Source organism: Canis lupus, chromosome 5 (assembly GCF_003254725.2).
Source record: "Canis lupus dingo isolate Sandy chromosome 5, ASM325472v2, whole genome shotgun sequence".
In the NCBI taxonomy this organism is placed as follows: domain Eukaryota; kingdom Metazoa; phylum Chordata; class Mammalia; order Carnivora; family Canidae; genus Canis; species Canis lupus.
This window is the reverse complement of record NC_064247.1, coordinates 42,825,433-42,831,642: the sequence shown is the minus strand read 5'-3', so window position 1 is coordinate 42,831,642 and position 6,210 is coordinate 42,825,433. Positions and strand designations below refer to the sequence as shown.

The 6,210-nt window shown below is 46.2% G+C and overlaps 1 long non-coding RNA gene across 1 annotated transcript; it reads right to left on the bottom strand.

Annotated features, from left to right (window-relative positions):
- Positions 1-371: 371 nt before the first annotated feature.
- On the bottom strand, positions 372-3,327 carry LOC112647222 (uncharacterized). The gene is made up of 2 exons (XR_003128198.3): positions 3,157-3,327; positions 372-1,010 (listed from the first exon to the last, which is right to left on the bottom strand). It is a non-coding gene; the product is annotated as an uncharacterized LOC112647222 (long non-coding RNA).
- Between the last annotated feature and the right edge of the window lie 2,883 nt (positions 3,328-6,210).

The window sequence follows — 6,210 nt, the reverse complement described above, 5'->3', positions numbered from 1 at the left end:
AAAGCTATAATTCCATCTAATACGTAATCCATATTCCAGGCACCCCATTGTCTCCAAAATATCTTTTATGACTGGATTTTTTGTTTGAACCAAGATCCAGCCCAGATTCACTTATTCTAAGTGGTATTGTCTCTTCTTTTCCCATATTTTTTTGAGAAAATTTTACATCTCCAGAAAAAAAATGGCCTGAATTGCACAATGACTGTGCACATGACCTTCACCCAGCCATGTTGGTTGGTTGTTAAACTCCCCAGATCCTCTCTCTCCCCATCAACCATTTAAGAGTTAGCAGCAGACACGCATAATTGAAAAAAAAATTTAAAAAAAGAAAAAAAACATGCATAATTGTGTTTTCTAAGCAATTGCCATCATTTATATATAAGAAGACTTTATTATTTGATTTCCAGCTCCTGTTGAAAAACCAGGACAGCTTTCCAATGTAGGATACTCAGTGAGTAGCTGATGCCACTTTGGATGGGGCAGGAAGTCCCCACTCTGCCACACTCCACACTGCTCCCTGTTGTCTGACACCCATCCCGTCTCCCTCAGTCACATAACCTGCCTGGGCCCCGCCACCACTGCACTTTCGACTCCGATCTACTCCAGATGATCGCTGAGAGGCTCGGTCTTCTCAAGAAGGAGCCATCTGTGCCCTCGGGAAGGTCTTGTCTGTCAGGCCCACCTGGTGGCTTGTCCTCTGCTTGGCGTGTCAGACTCTGGACTCAGCCTCACCTGGGTTCAAAGCCCAGCTCATGACTTACCACTGAGGAGGCTACAGACAGTTCTCAGCCTCTCCAAAGTCTCGTCCCCTCATTTGCACAATCCCTGCTTCCCGGGTGAGTGTGAGGATTTAATGGGATCACACAGCACTCAGCGCAGTGCCCGGCATCGAAGGAGCACTCCAGAGATGCTGCTGGTAGCAGATGTATTTTTGAGAAGACAGTTGCAAAGGTAGGCAGAAACATCTGTACAAACATTCATGTCAATGCAGTGGAAAACTGGAAGTTGACCTAAATGCCCAACAACAGGGAACTGGTTAATTACTGTACCTTTAAGACAGAAGAATCAGCAGTGGAGACAAAGATGCTATATTTAGAAATGACCCAAATAACCATCAATAAAGGACTGTGTCTAAGAGAATGGTTAGGGTCTCGTCATCTGTTAGTGACATCATGAGATTTTGTTAATGGAACAGTGCGCAGCTGTAGAGCAGGGACACAGCGATGTACTGACACGGCTGGGCCTTGGGGACATCCTGGTAGGTGATATGCCCCACTTCGGGGTTATATGCTCATTTGCAGATTAAAAATGGGAGAGGGATCCCTGGGTGGCGCAGCGGTTTGGCGCCTGCCTTTGGCCCAGGGCGCGATCTTGGAGACCCGGGATCGAATCCCACATCAGGCTCCCGGTGCATGGAGCCTGCTTCTCCCTCTGCCTGTGTCTCTGCCTCTCTCTCTCTCACTGTGTGCCTATCATAAATAAATTTAAAAAAAATATATTAAAAAAATAAAAAATTAAAAAAAATAAAAATGGGAGAAAAAGAATATATACTTGTATTTACTCAAGTTTCTGTGTGGAGAAGTCTAGATACATTAAAAAAATAAACAAATAAAACTGCTTCCCTATGTGCGGTGGGGAACCGGGCACATGGAGGACATGGCATGAGGCCGATTGTTCCTGGTTGCCCTTATGTATTTTACTTTAGCTTTTCACACATGTGAACATATTGCTAAACTAAATTTAAAAATGCTTTTAAAAGGGGCACCTGGGCAGGGGCGCCTAGGTGGCTCAGCAGTTAAACGTCTGCCTTCGGCCCAAGGTGTGATCCTGGAGTCCAGGATCGAGCCCCATATTATGCTCCCTGCATGGAGCCTGCTTCTCCCTCTGCCTGTGTCTCTGCCTCTCTCTGTGTGTCTCTCATGAATAAATAAATAAAATCTTTAAAAAAATGAAAAGTGGGACGCCTGGGAACGCCAGGGTGGCTCAGCGGTTGAGCGTCTGCCTTTGGCTCAGGGAGTGATCCTAGGATCCGGGATCCAGCCCTGTATCTGGCTCCAAAGGAGCCTGCTTCTCTCTCTGCCTGTGTCTCTGCTGTTCTCTGTGTGTCTCTCATGAACAAATAAATCTTTTTTAAAAATTGGGGGGTGTCACCTGAGTGGCTCAGTTGGTTAAGTGTCTGCCCTCAGCTCAGGTCACCAGGTCATGGTCTTGGAGTCCTGGGATCAAGCCCTAGGTTGGGCTGTCTACTCAGTAAGGGGTCTGCTTCTCTCTCTGCCTCTTCCCCTACTCAAGCTCTCCCCCATCCTCCAGCAAATTAATAAATAAAAAACTTTTAAAAAACCGTTCTTAAGAATAATCTGTGGTTTCCATATATTAACAAAGGAAAATGTTCACAGTTTATTGTTAAAAGGGAAAAAACCCACTACAAAACAGTGGTTATGATCTGATTACATTTTTGTTAGAGAAAAGTCTGTGTGCAGAGCTCCAGGTGAGCAGGAGTTTCATCCACCTTATTTGTTACTGTTCTCAGCACACACAGGAGTGGCTCACTAAACATTGAATGAGCAAGTGAATGAATGAGTGAGTGAAGGCCGGATGTCTAGGACACGCAGCCAACCTGTGAGCATGGCGGACTTTGGAGGTAGGTTTCCAAGGGGCTTTTATACTGTTGAGATTTTTTTGGTTTATTCTGAAACTTTTAAATGAGCACCCCTTGTGCATCTAGTCAGGAACGAAGAGCAGTGAAGGCATCCCACCCACCCCACCCACTCTTGTTCCACGCAGGCCTGGCAGAGATGAGGTCCTGGGGGTTAGCTAAGGCTGCGGGAAGGAAGGGGAGGCCCAGAGAAGGCCTGTGACTGGCTGAGGGTCCCACAGTGGGGCCCAGATGGACGAGCCAGGCCTGTTCAACCTCCAACGCCAGGAAGTTTGGATGCTTGGTGAGGTTACTCGTACCCATCAACTCCATTTCACAGATAAGGAAACTGAGACCCAGGGGTATGAGTTAGAGGGGCTAAGATCACAGGTCCGGAGACAGACTGGCTCAGATTCTAAATCGGTCATTTTACCCCTGGAGTCTCCTCCTCGTGAAGCTTCAGTCCCCCTGGCCTACACACTGCAGTGGCGGGGGAGGGGGGGCTCACGCCCATGAGCTACCTGTGACAACCGCAGATCTTAGCACTGGCCACTGTTGCCACTGCTTGCAGTGGTGGAAGGGTCCCCTGCCTCTCAGCTTTCCTTTCCATGGTCCACCCCTAAGGAGGCAGGAGCTTCCTCACAGCTGAGGTCATTATGCAGTTCCATGGAATGTTCCGGAACCTTGGGAAGGAACAGACTGCTGACATGCATAGCACCCTGGGCACATCACAAAGACGTCATGTCAACTGACAGAGGCAGACACAGCCACATACTGTATGATTCCATTTCTATGACAGGCTGGAAAAGGCAAGAGAAGAGGGGCAGAGAACAAATCAGAGGTGGGAGAGGTTAAAAGGGGCTCAGAGGACTTGGGAGGATGATAAAACTTTCATTACTTGGTTGGGGGGAAGCTATGGGAGGGTATACACTTCTCAAAACTATACGCTGAAAGGCTCATTTTTTACTATATATGAATATGATCTGAAACTTTTTCAATTAAAAAAAAACCCAAAACAAAAACCTCAGCCATGATGGGTACGTTGGGCTTCATTTTACTATTCAATGTATTTACATCTACCATATGCTTGAAATTTTCCAATATTAAGAAGAAAAGGAAAAAACCTAAGACTCCATCCCTGATCTGCTCAAAATGTTCCCATAGCTCGGTCCTGGCTCAAACTAAAAGCCAAAGGCCCCACTGTGTCCAGTGAGGATCCTCAATCTATCCCCCAGGCCCCTCAGCCTCACCCCTCTCCCCAGCTCACTATGCCCTAGCCCCACTTGCCTCAATGTGTTTTTAAACATACCTCAGGGCCTTTGCACTGGCTATTGTCTCTGCCTGGACCGCTTTTCCCCACAACATCGCCTGACTCACTTTCTTACCTCCTTCAAATCTTAAGAGACCCCAAGTCATTTGAGGCATATCCTGGCAACCCTGTGAAATTTCCTTCAGAAGCATGCCCCATTTCCCTCCCAGCTGAATCTCTGGGGCATTGGTCTCCATGAGATGGGCCATGTAGTTCTTTCTTTGCTTATTATCTCTCCCTCTGCTAGAATGTAAGCTCGTGAAGGGCAAGGAGCTCAGTCTGTTTTGTGATGTCCCCTTAGAATAGTGCCTGGCACACAGTAGGTGCTCAATACATATTTGTCAAATGAATAGTGCTCACTTCGGCAGCACATATGATATTTGTAAAATGAATTAATGATTGACTGAGTAAATAATATCCTCATCCATAGGACCTGGTCTCCATGTGGCCCCAGCAGTTCCCAGCCATAGGGTCTTTAAGCACCCCCAGCTCATCTACTGGGGTCACACTTTCATTCAGCAGCCCATCCCCGAGGTCTCCTTCATGGCCAGCATGCTCTAGGGTCAAAAGATAAAGCAAATCCATTCAGCTTGGGGTGTGTTAACTGCTCACTTTACCTTTTATTAAGCTACTGCCTTGTTTCATAAAGGATTTCTGCAAGTTTTAAAGACCCAAGCAAGCTAATAGACATTACAACCCAGGAGAGAAAGAAAGAAGTCAAAAACAGGGTGGATCCTGGGCTTTTCCGCTAGGCCTCATGCACACTGGGTTCTGCCAAGGACTCATTCAGAGAGGAATCTCCCCTGGACCTAGGCTGACCAGGAAGCATCAATGAGGGCTTCCTGGAGGAAGTGATGTTTGAGCAACAACACAAGCAAAGGTCCAGAGTGGGAAACAGAATGGCCTGTTCATGGAATGTCCAGAACAAGCTCTTTGGAGAACAAAGAAGTCACCTGAGACATATACGAGGTCACATCTTGCTTGCTAAGGATTGTGGCCAGCCCTGCCTCAGGTGAGGTCAAGGCCCTCTCTATCCCCAGAATCTGTCTCCTTGTACATAATGACTCACTCCTCAGCCTTGTTTTTGTTTGCAAACTCCATGATATAATGCACTCTTGTTAGAAAAAATTCTCCTACAGTATTCTCAGTAAAAAATATCTGGCAAAGGACTCACAACAAGTTATGGGGAAAAAAAACTCCCATAAATCAAAAAGAAGAAAAATGAATGGGCATAACATTTAAGCAGGTTCTCCATAAAACGGGCATCCAAGTAGCTAAGAATCATTTGACAAAGGCTCAACGCCATCAGTCGTCAGGAAAATGCAAATGTAAGCCATCGAAAGACCACTTCACACTTATCAGAATGGCTAAAGTTAAAAGGATGGCAACACCAAATGGAATTCTCAAGATTATCATTAGGAGGAGTATAAAATGGTGCAAGCACTTTGGAAAAAGGTCTGGCAATTTCTCTTACACTTTCTATAAGATCCAGTATAGCACCCAACAGGAGTGCTACAGTAGGGACACCAAAAGAGGGTTCAAGACTGTGTTCAAAAGACGTGTTCAAGATTTAGTCATAACAGTCAAAACCTGAAGGCAACACAAATGCCCACCAACAGGTGGGTGGAGAAATAAATGACGGTGGGGCACCTGGCTGGTTCACTCAGCATGTGACTCTTGATCTCAGGCTCTGGAGGTCAAGCCCCACCATGGGTGTGGAGCCTACTGTAAAAATGTAAATAAATTAATAATAATATTAATTAAATAATTATGGTATATGCACACAATGGAATACCTACCATTCAGCAATGAAAAAGATACACCAACATGGAAGAATCTCCTACATAAAATGTTGAGCAAAAGATACTGGACACTAAAAAGTGCCTACTGTATGATTATGTGAAGTTCTGGGAGAGTCAAAGCAGTCAAGGACAGTGATTGGAAGGGAATGAGGGAACCTCAAGTATTCTCTACTGTGAGTTGGGTAGTGGTCACGTGGGAATGAACCTCAAGCTTACATCTTAACAAACTAGTAAAAGGTAACCTGTAGTCATGTTTCCTAAGCAGCAGTGGTGGGAGGGGGCGCTGCTTTGGGTGTGAATCAGACGAGTGTTGGGGGAAGGCTGGTCAAGTCCCCTTTTGGAAAAGAAGCCTGCCAACACCCCACCCCCACCCCCACCCCCACGGTCCTGTGAGTTGTTGAGAAAGTCTCTGCTCTCTTTCTGGAGCTCAGTTTCCCCATCTGTGGGGTGGATCCCAGGATCTC